At 39.7% G+C, this 12,171-nt stretch overlaps 1 pseudogene; it reads right to left on the bottom strand.

The window, feature by feature from the left end:
• Positions 1-1,145: 1,145 nt before the first annotated feature.
• Positions 1,146-9,265, bottom strand: LOC144637808 (lactadherin-like; annotated as a pseudogene).
• Between the last annotated feature and the right edge of the window lie 2,906 nt (positions 9,266-12,171).

Below are 12,171 nucleotides of genomic sequence, written 5' to 3'. Positions count from 1 at the left end.
ACTAGCCACCACCCTAGGGCTAAAAAAACTACATCGAGCCTCTTTAAGCCCCGGTCAAACGATCGCAACATTCCAACGCAACATATCGCAACATTGGTGTCATGTTGTGAGATGTTGTGAAGGTGCTGGCCAAACGCACGCAACATTTGAACGCAACATATCGCAGCATTGTTGTGCACAACATGTTGCAAGCGTTTTGCCACCCTGTTGCAATATACTGCAGCCGAATTAGTGCGCATGCTCCAGCGCAACAATGTTGCGCGAACGTGGCCTAACGAGTACAACATCATGTAGCATCCAAAAATGTTGCGAAACGTTGGGAGAAAAATTTTTACCATTTTCAAACTTGATTCAACTTGATTCAACCATCTTTATTATTTACTATCATCCAACATGTTGCAACATGTTGCAACGGGTGGCCAAACGATTGTTGTGCGCAAGAATGTTGGAATATGTTGCGTTGAAATGTTGCGTGCGTTTGGCCGGGCCTTTAAAATAAACATGTAGCTACATGTACACATTGTGTACCTTTTATTTACAACTATTGGGTCACTTTGAACCCTTGTCCGTGGGTGCGACCTGCGCCTTATATAGTAAATAAAACACATTTCGATCGATAAATATTAAGATTTTTTTAAAGATTATTTTTAAAAGATTATTTAGGTTTACCGAATAAATAAATGCCTCACACACTTCGCTTTTTTCGTGTCTCCCATATCGTTCATTAATGAGGTTTTTTAGAATTACTGGCGCAATAGGGCCTAATTGGCGTGACTTCTTTCAGCTAAACGCTGAAGGATGGAACAATTCAAGGGAACGAGCCATGTCCTTTTTCACATAACCATTTACAGCCGAGGGAAAAAGCATGTTTGAACAAAACAGATCGACCATTTAGTCGTTTTAGGTTATCTGCGAAATGCGGCAACTTCCGTTTCTCTTCTGTTTTCGAGTTTCTAGAATCGCACAAAAACAGAAGGCGACCATTGTTATTAGGAAAAAGTTGATTGTTTTGCAATTTATGAAATGAACTTTGCATTGATTTATTTTCAGTACGCTGAAACTTTCATGTACATATTTTATTATTTTTTTGAAGACCTGTTGGCTTTGGACAACTACAAGAAAATTTTATAGACGAAAAGAAGAATCCCGGCAAAAATCATCAGTTTGCTCGGCGTCTAAAAGATGTTTTTCGTTTCTTCTGGAATCCACTTTTCTTTCAGATACCTGTTGAGAAAACAAGGTGTATAAGATTGTGTTTCCTTGTGTTTCCGTATTCCTTCCAAAAATCCCAAGCCGAACCGCGACCTTTAAGGGTTGAAATTTGAATGTCTTTTGATATGGCCAGGAGTAAATCCGTACCTTTTTACACTCGTGGGTAGCGAGTTTGAAATTACTTTTAAAACAAAACAAAATTGATGGAAAATTTATGTTACCTTGACAACCATACAATTCCACTCTCATGGATATTTCGCTTTTCCAAGTTACTGGTCGAAACCTGATATAACGTGCTTTGATTGGTGGGTTTAGGTCATGTGACACAACAGTGTGCTTGTCTTCATTTCCAACAAACTCCTAAATCGGTAAGATGAAAAAAAAGGTTCTAAGGAACTCTCTAGGTAAAACTAAGCCCTCTCCCCTCCCTGTTGAGGTCTTTTGGACTGTCTTGTTCCTACAACGTCAGTGTTACCGTAAATGATCTAGTAAACGTCTACTCTAAAAAAAAAAAACGCCTCGTATTTTAAAAAAACGCCTTTCCTGGAGTGTTAAGTTTGTATTAGACGCCCCCTTCTTATAAACGCCCCGTGTCCAATAGACGCCCCCCCCCCCCCCTTGAAGAATCACCTCAAAAACCAAGGAAATGCTCCATAATATAAAATCATGCAATATAGTTAGTTTCTTGCTTGACTGCGACATCGAAGAGACCAACTTCGCCAACGTGGTTGACCCCGATGACGATGAAAACGTCGATATCTAACTTTGAACGGCATCTCTAGGTTTTGTATTAGCGCAGAATAGATTACCTACTGAAAACTCTGTTTTGAATCTTACTCCACTAGCAAACTACGCATCCTATTTAATTTGTTTTGTTGACATTGTTACTGTTAAACTGAAATAAACGCCTCTCTCTAATACACGCCTCAATTCTATTTAACGCCTCCCCTAGGATCCCAAACATTTATTAGATCATTTATATTTTAATGTTCAAGCAAGCAACCGTGGACGATAATCCTACTGGTTTATGTTATGAGGGATTAAAAGCAGAGACCGATACAACGTAGAATAACTTTAAATTTTGAGTGCTATATTTTGGCTGGCCAAACCAGCCTTCATCTGGGACAATGGGAGTTTACATTGGAACGGGGGTGTTTTAAATGAACTGATTGTGGTATTTTGCGTAATAATATAATTGCGGTATTTTGCTTAATTATTTGTAATAAAACCAATTAGATTGACAGTATAAAATTCAAGATAAAATAAACTAAAATAATAAAATAGCTTATAAAATAGCGCAAGTAAATAAACTTATATTTTTTTTTTTGCGGATGCATGTTAACTCCATGGGGATAGATGGCAGGTAGGGTAAAACTTTAATTATACACGGAATCCATGTTCTGCCTTTTAAAATTGAAAAAGCTTATCTGGCCTTTTGGATTGAGTCTCTGTTGGAAAATATTATTGTGTCCTTTGTGATCGACCAGAGTAATTACTTTGTTTTGGTTCATTTACGACATTCAATTGAAAACTGCTCTATTAGGTGAACTTACTAACCTTGTCTTGGGTTTGTCCTTGCTCCCTGTAGTACTGAAAGCTCACTCCATCGTTACTGTACTGCAGTTTGTAACTGGTTACCCATTCACTGTAGTCACTGTAGCCTTGGCCCTGTGTTGCTACACGTTTGACTATGGGGCTAGTTAACACCCAGATCAATCTGAAGCCATTGATTGACATCATCATCATCAGCCACCCAAGCCCTTGACCCATGTAATCTGCCCTTGCTAGCAGCATAATTGCTGCTATATTCCGAAGAGGCGGTAACTTGAGCATCAGATATTGCGCCGCTTTCCATACCAAGGTCTTCTTTCACTGATTGGCAGCCTAAAAATTTTATAGAATCGATATAAATACATCCTCGGCTCGGGGCGTGTGGGGGCGGGGCGCTTTCGGACGACGGCGCTGCCCGTCACCCCCACTACTCCCCTGGGCTCCGGGATGATATAAATATGGTGTTAACATTATATTTTTATTAATAAGGAAACATACTTCTGCCGCAATACTCAAAACAAACGTGTGGCTCTGGGTACGACAATGACACATTCTCGTCCCCAGAGCCCCCTATAACTGCTTAGCCGGACGTGAATGCCTGTGCAAAACGGACACTGAAAGAAGGCTCTGTAATTACTGTAAAATCATTATTATGAACTGCGCTGGAATTATTAACAAGAGGAACAAGCCATTCAAAGAAGTCCCTTTGTTAAAACAAAGTTTGAACGGTTGTCTTATGGAATGGTTAAAAACTAAGAAACAGTCCAAGTTGTTAAAACTGCAAGGGTCCGCGGCCGCTTACGGGAATGTCCGCTTACGAGAATGTAAAAAGACGGCTCGTATGGGAGCTAAAACGAGGATTGGACTAGGTGGCCGTAAGTAGACCTGTCCGCTTACGAGAGCTCTGTTAAGAGATCTGAACTGTACCTTCTGAAATCCATTTACACTCTTGGGCAGAATAGGGGCATACAGGCGACTGATACTAGAGGGCCTGAATGGGGTTTAGTGTTAAGTGTTATTTGCCCATAATTTTTAGTGTTTGCTGATTGGTCAATCTTTTAATGTTTACTGTTTCCGAAGAAAATACTGTCAAGTGTTTGGAGGGTTTTTTCGTGAAAATCCCGTAGTCTTTAAACATTAGCATTGTAAATTCCTATCTGCTCTTCGAAAATCGGTAATAAAATCACTCCTGAACATTGAGCCTGTGCTGTGTTTTCTCCTCGAAATCCTCGGTAGTTTTCGGACATCTTCGGTAGTCTCCGGAAACCTTCGACAGTCTTCGGGAATCTTCATGTTCGGTAGTCTTCAGAAACCTTCCGAAATGATCGAAAATTTCAGTCGGAAAATGGCCGAAAACTTCTTGATATTCTAAACAAAATAATATTGGCCTTTTTGCGAGCTGTTTGGGGTCGTTTGCGGCCGTTTGGGGGCGTTTGTGGGGTGAATTTGGGGCCGTTAGAGTGATTTTTTTACTGTTAGTGTTAAAATGCCTAAAACTTAACTGTTTCATGTTATGTTACAGAGCCAAACAAATTAAGTGTTTATTGTTATCGCGGTACCCCCCTTCACACCCTCATACTAATTTCAAAACGAAATTGGTAGTCCCTTACAATAAGTTTCATCGCATTTCTCGTGGCGCCTTCTCTTTGGTTTTCTGGCGTCAGGGCCCGCGCCTTCGCGGCGCGTTGTCACCTTCCCTTACATTTTCGGCGGGGCCACTGAAGGTGCACGCTCTCGCAGTGAAAATCATGGAAAATTATTACAGTACCTTGACCAAACAGTTCCACTCTCATTGATATCCAGTCAGACCAAGTTAATGGACGAAACTGGATATAACGTGCCTTGATTGGTGGGTCTAAGTCATGTGACACAACCGTGTCCTGGTCTGTATTTCCAGCAAACTCCTAAATCAGTAATAGGGAAAAATGTCATGTCAGGCTTTTAAGTAAACTTTTATTAAAAATTAAGCACTCTCCCCCCCTCCCCCCTCCCCACTGAGGCATGTTGGACTGTCTTGATTCGTGATGTCAGCCGGTTACGAGGAAAATTAGTACCTCAGATATTCTGGTATGAGGCCCGTCTACACAGGCGATTTTTGTCGCGCAACTCAATGCCTCTATGCAATTTTTGTCGCCGAAGTTGCATCGAGTCTCGAACAGGTTCGAAACTCCTGCGATATCGCAGCGATTTTATCACCCTCTAGTTTTAACGCGTCCAAACACACGGCGATTTCATGGCGATTTTATCGCCGCGATATCCCAGGAGACTTCATACAACTTCGGCGTGACAAAAATTGCATTGAGTTGCGCGATAAAAATCGCCTGTGTAAACGGGCCTTTACGTCCACAGACTAAAGATTATAAGACAAGAAGTCTATTATATTTTATAGACCATCCAAACTTAAAATTAAAATTAAATTTCAATTTAGAGAATAAAGATAACGGTAAATCGAAGATATTTGGTGAACTTAGAGCAGTTTTCAATTGAGTTTAGTAAAACCAAAACCAAAGTAATCACTCTGGCCAATCACGGCACAAAAGACATAGACAATCTAGTGAACCAATCAAAACTCGAAACAGATATATGTGGCAGCACAAAGCGCGGGAAAGCATGCGCGAGCGAGTCACGATTGCTTTTAGTTTTAGTTTTGATTGGCTAAGAAAGTAGCGCGAGATTTTTAAACCAATCACTTAGCGTAGTAATGCGAAACCAAAGCAAACGCAAATTACTTTCGACACTCAAGTGACAACCGCTCTACAAACCTTGAATTTATCTTGTCCTTGTACCCTGTAGGGCGCGAAGTTCACTCCATCGTTACTGTACACCACTTTGTACTTTGTTACCCACTCACTGTTTGCACCGCTGCCTTGCGTTGCTACACGTGTGACTGTAGGATAGTTACGACCCACATCAATTTGAAGCCATTGATTGACGTCATTTGTTTTGGCCGACCAAGCCCCTGGCACATGTAATCTGCCCTTGCTGGCGACATAATCGCTGCTATATTCCGAAGATGCAGTAATTTGAGCGTTAGAGATTGAACCGCTTTTCATACCGAGGGCTTCTTGCACTAACTGGCAGCCTAACAATGGTATGAAATCGATATAAATATGGTGTCAATTACAATGATATATATTTATTAAGTAAACATATTTTGGCCACAATACCTTTTCAAACGAAATTCTCGCGATATCAAATTTTCGAATTTTTTACAAGGTTTTTTTTCAAATCGTGAAAATTTTATATTCCAACAAAAGAAAAGTGAAGGGCTGTAGCCGCTTTGAGGCAAACCGAGGCACTTGCCTCAGTCATCTTTTTCGTTTTTGTTCTTGTTGTTTTTTGAAAGAGGAAAGTAAATACCAGGAAGAAGAATTTAACCATGTACATTGCCTCAGTCATAACTCTTTTCTGGCTACGGCCCTGGAATTAATAAATAAAAAAGGTTAAATTCGCGATATCAAAATGGGTATCAAACAAGGTAACCAAGCTGCGAGACAACCCTTGTCTCCCTGGTGGAACAATGGAAGCTTGCGAGGGACGGGCACCAATGTGTAGCTGTATTATCTACGGATATGTAGAAAGCATTTGACTCACTCCACCCGCGACTCATGCTTAACAAGTTAAGAGCCTATGGCTTTGAGGAAAACACCGTCAATCTTCTACGCTCGTATCTCTCCAACCGACAAAACAGAATTAGAATGGGATCACAGACAAGTTCTTGGCAATTGGTAAACAGAGGATGCCCACAAGGATCTGCGTTAGGGCCACTTCTTTGGAACATCTACCAGAACGACCTGGCCTATGAAATTAAATCGAACCTTTCTATGTACGCGGATGACCATCAGATTTACGAAACAGGAAAGGATCTCGTAAACGTAAAGTCATCACTTAGCAGGAATGCAGATAAGGCTTCTAAATGGTATGACGACAACATGCTCAAGGGTAACTATAGTAAATACAAAACCATGGCAGTGCAGAACAAAAGAGAGATAACAGATCTGACCATGACTGTTCAAGGAAGCAAAATCGAGTCGACAGAGAAGCTGAACCTTTTAGGAGTGACGATAGATAGTAAGCTAAACTTTAACGACCATATCAACAACGTGTGTAAGAAAGCAAGTCAAAGGATTGGAGTACTTATGAGACTGAAAAACCTGATACCAACAGAAGCAAAGCTGCAACTATATAAAGCTGCCATTTTACCACACCTAACTTACTGTCACCTCACCTGGCACTTCTGCAAGGCTAGCGATAGGAGAAAGCTTGAACGCGTACAAGAAAGAGGACTTAGGGCAGTATTTAAGGATAAACAATCTTGCTATGAGAAACTACTGACAAAAGCAGACATACCATCGTTGTACAACAGGCGATTACAGGACATTGCCATCTTTATGTATAAAGTTAAACATAAATTGCTGCCCGAGAGACTCAGTAATCTCTTCCAATTAGACAGTGGCTTTTATAATTTTAGAAAACGTGAATTTGTTCAACCCCGGTTCTCTTCGGTAACATTTGGCAAACACTCTCTTCGATACCTAGGGCCCAAACTTTGGAATGCTCTCACACCTATACTAAGAAATTTACCATCTTTAAAACAATTCAAATGCGTTATACGTGGTCGGGACCTCACTGCGCTGGCTGCTAATATTAGTGACAGTCGGGGATGCAAACTATGTCAAGAATGACTGGCAGCCATGACATAATTTTTACTTTTAACATAATTTTAATTTTTATATTTTAATATAGTTAAAGAAACAGAATTTTAATATATTTGTACTTAGGTCTTTTTAAATGTATATAAATATTTTCTATTTTAAATATATTAATTACGTTTTTTAGTTAGGCAGGTTAGGTGTCCACAATTAGTAGAGGGGCATTTTTTTCCCTCAGCTACTTCAGATTTGACACGTTAATAAAGTTGTTATTATTATTATTATTATTAAAATAAAAAAAATGCATTTTATTTCATACTTTTTTCACACAACTGGCCAGTAAATCCTGCGGGGCAATCACATATGAATCGTTTCCCAGTCGCTTCACAGTTTTCTCGACATGTTCCTCCATTCAGACACGGCTGATCACTGCAACAACGGTTTATACACTGGGTACAAGGAGACGACGAGGACGCAGTCTGGCTCGGAGAAAGAATAGTTATATCTTTTAAAGGGGCTACGTTACGGAGATTTGGAAGATTTTTGTTGTAAACTGTTCTGAAATAAGTGGAAGGTAAACTTAATCCATGAAAAAAATATCTTTGAATATCTATAGGAATATAACCTTAATTTGCAGCTAGAAATCAAGCTACGGCTATAAATCTTTTTGAAGACGCCTGGAAAGAACTTGAAAAATTAAGCCTTAATTTTTCAAATTGCAATCCATTTCCATCCAAGCCATTCGCAGCCAAAACGCTTGTTAACAGTTTCATTGCCTTAATATGGCAGTTTTTAATAAAAATAGAGCATTATTTTAAGGTTTCCAACGACGCAAATATAAAAGCCCCTTTAAGTATGACAACATACAAATTCTCCCAATCACCCTCTCGTGTCCTCTACATATTTCGTTAAGTGCTACTGAGGAGAATTGTAACTGTTGATCATGTCAGTTAAGGTATTTTGTTCTTATGACCCACTGCAGTCTGTTACATGGTAACATTTTTAAGAGGCACAAAATACTGACTGCTGAAAGGATTAACAAAAACTGTGGCGCGCGTAATGAGTTACAGCTGGAGTTACAGTGGAAACTCGATTTAACGAACCTCTATATAAGAAGCCCTCGGTATAACGAACGATATTTTTCAGCCCGTCCAAAGTTAAAGTAAAATGTATGGAACAGGGCCTCCATATAAGGAACCTTGAAATAACGAAATCCTCGTTATAACGAACACAATCCAGAAGCCCAAACGTAAAGAGTACCCCGAAATAATGAAAAAATGTCAACACGCGACAAAAGATAAATGCGGAACAGACCGTGAACAAGGATGAAAATCCTTTAATATTGTAATAGGAGAATAAGTTCAAATACATATGTCCATATCTATGTGCATATATTATACATTATAAAGCTTAAGGTTATTTTCAGAAATCGTTAAAATCCGGAAGTGCTGGGTACGTAGTGCAAATTCCCGCAAATTCGTTATATCGAGGTTTTCGATATAACGAACCCTCGATATAAGGAGCAAATCTCCCCAGTCCCTTGGCACTTCGTTAAATCGAGGTTCCACTGTAGTAATTCTCCCCCTCCCCACCTTCCCTGAGACCCTTCTTACCTTAACACTGTAGTTGATAACCACGTCATAATACTGTGAGCCTTTCATTGGCATCAACGCACAAGGCTTTAGATGTCTGTTTTCTTCATTCAGCTGACAGTTGTCCTGATTCACATTTGTCAGGAAGTTAAACGAGATGCAACGACAATTTGGTTGACATGATTGATAGCAATTCAACGCTCCTGCCACGGATACATTTTCAAAGACATGCCCAATCAGAGCATAACCGTCGGCCATGTTCTCTCCAATAACGAAGCGAGATGTAGCAGAACATTTTCCGTCACTGCAAGAGCCAGTAATAACAGCGATGCTGAATCCAGCGGTTAGAAACAAAGTGATGATGACCTTCTCCCTGGTATTGAAAAGTGATAGTTTTAGTGACCGTATATAACCAGGGTGGGTGGAGAAGGGACGTTTTTCTAAATGAAATCTTCACAATAATTTCACAAGATAAAAAGCAGCTACCGGGGTTTAGCATTCGGACTCATCACCTGTGGGGAGTGCAGAAATGATGTGACTTGGGAGGAAAAAATGAAACACATGGAGAACGGTAGGCTGGTAGTGTATTGGCTGAGTGTAGATATTGAGGCGTAATTAATTCATTTTCCACTTTGAGTGACTTAAACTTGGACAGATGCAAGGTTTTTCGCGAAATTTAAAAAAACGTTTCGAAATGAGCTGCAGCATTTATCCGGCCCTATACAAAGTTGGTTTTATTCCGCTGTTTTCAGACAACATTGATCGCAATTTTAGTTTTCGTGCAGCACAGACTGGACTTTCTTACAAGAAAAGGGCTCTCTTCCCAGGAAACGTTCTCTCGGTATTGGTTGTTTAGCACACTGATCGCTCTTCTTCCAGGGACAGCTTTTCTTCATATAAACTGATATAAGCAGACCCTTCAGTCATGTTTCATCATGCTGTTGGTAGTTTTTCCATATACTTACATCAACTAAACTTGGTCGGTAACTTGGCGACGTTGAAGAGACGTTTTATTTTTCTTTGTAAATAATTAATGCCCTTCAGTGTAAATGCTTTTCCTTTATCTTGTCAGGCGAAGACCAAAGAAAAGAAAACGAAAAAAAAAAAAAATTAGCAGCGTCGACTTCATATAATTGTATTAAGGGGGGTCCTTCTTGTCTACAAATCTAAAGCAAAGTGAATATATGAAAGACATATATGTGAACTGCATCATTTAGAACCCACAATTGACCTGCTCCCAACGTCTCAAGGGTTCATAGCTCAGTTGGTAGAGCAATGCACCGGTATCGCGGAGGTCATGGGTTTATTCCCGTTGAAGCCTTTAATTTTTTACAGGCTCTGGGTTTATTCCCGTTGGCCTTTTTTTTCAGCTAAAAAAATGCAAAAATGCTTAACACTGCGAGGATCATTTCATTTATTTCAAATCTAAAGTAGTTGCTAATTATAAAGATAATAAAGAATTGCTAATGATGGTTTTTGGTGGCAAGCCATTTTGGAGTGTTTGTTCATGCTGGAAATGGTGAATTTCTGGAAGCGAGAACACTCGCATTGAAAAAAAAAATTATTGTGTGCGTGTCAAGTCAAGCCAAGCCAAGTCAGCGCAGCATTAAGTGCGCATTGACTACTTGCAATTTTGTTAGCACAGATATATACACATTGTTGATGTGGTTTTCCTTTGTCAGGGGCACCCAACAGACCGTTTCGGTGAATATCTGTTCGGAAGTCTTTAGACCAATATAATCGGCTATGATTTTCGGATTAAAGTGTGATGAAATACTGGAGATTTCTTTAGCTCAAACTTTCGTGATATGGGCAAAGTAATGGCTGTTGTTTTCGGAAAGAGAAAACTGTCGTTTTGGGTACTGAAGGCCGGCTACGATTTTCGAGAAGGCAGCAGTGGCTCGTAAATTTGGGTAGTAAAATTTCGTTCCCTAAAAGTTTCTTAAGTTTGAATGTTCAGCTAGCGTATCCGAAAAGAAACGCTTTTCTTAGCGTTTAAAAATAAGGCTTTAAATCGCACAAAAAGGACACCTATAACGTAAAAACAGTGTTCCGACACCTATAGTAAAATTGTCTCGTTGGGTGCCCCTGCTTCGCGTGTCACCAATACTGAATTGCCTGTTGGAAGCGGGGCGTTTAGCTCCCTTCATCCGAAAAATTAAGAATTTTTTCGCTCAATATCTGGCTTAATACTGCTTTCTTGTTTTTTGACAGAAAATATTGTTGTACCTGAAGAATGGATCTCTTTGGTTTCTGACACTCCAACACTGTGATTCTCAGCTTTGAGCGATTTGAGACTAACCTTGATGTTTGTCCGTAGCCGCAACTGATATTGAAACCAACAAAAAGACCACAATTACCAAACTGTATCGCGGCTTAAACAATAAAATAAAATCAGTTGGTAAATTAACGTATTGTTTGCTAAAAATAAGTTTCAATGTTCTCATTAGTTGTACCTGTGAAACCAGCTCGCAGGGGAAAATATTGCAAGAAATCGATTTAGACCAGTTTTTTTCTACTGCATTAGCTGCAAGTGGAGACCCGTTCTGAGTGTAAATAACTGTACAGATAAATTAAAGTGGTTATGAAAAACCAAACTGTTCTTCCACAAACGCAGAATTTGCTTATCAGTTGAAAAATGTATCAAGATCATCATGTCTACAGCAGGTGCAAAACTGTACTGGCAGTTATTTCATTTACTATAGAAAGCGCAAAACTATTGTGCTGGCAGTTTAATCGTACATTTATGAGGAATTTTAGAAGTTTGAAATGTTAGATTTTAGATTTCTGTGATTTTTTTTAAGGCGATGTTACACGGACAACTTGCAACAACTATTTTTTCGCGCAGCAATGTTAGCAACACGTACGTTGCAAGTTTTTGACTTGGGTTCAAAAACTCGCAACGTTAACGTGTTGCCGAGTCAAAAGTTTCGCGAAAAACCGTCCCCGGTATCATGTTACACGGTGTTCGATTTTTCGCGCAACCGATTGCTGCGCAAAAAAGCGTTGTTGTAAGTTGTCGCGTGTAACACAGTGCCTCCGATTAGTGCCGATATTGTGTGCTAGAATGTAATGGGTACTTAAATAAAGGTTCTTACCTTTTGATGCCTACATTGATGTCTAAGACAACCTCTTTGTTGTTGTAATAGCTTCAACACTTGTCC

Source organism: Oculina patagonica, chromosome 14 (genome assembly GCF_052425735.1).
Source record: "Oculina patagonica isolate OP01 chromosome 14, crgOcupat, whole genome shotgun sequence".
Classification (NCBI taxonomy): Eukaryota; Metazoa; Cnidaria; class Anthozoa; order Scleractinia; family Oculinidae; genus Oculina; species Oculina patagonica.
The sequence above is the reverse complement of the archived record's forward strand: the minus strand, read 5'-3'. Positions and strand labels throughout refer to the sequence as shown.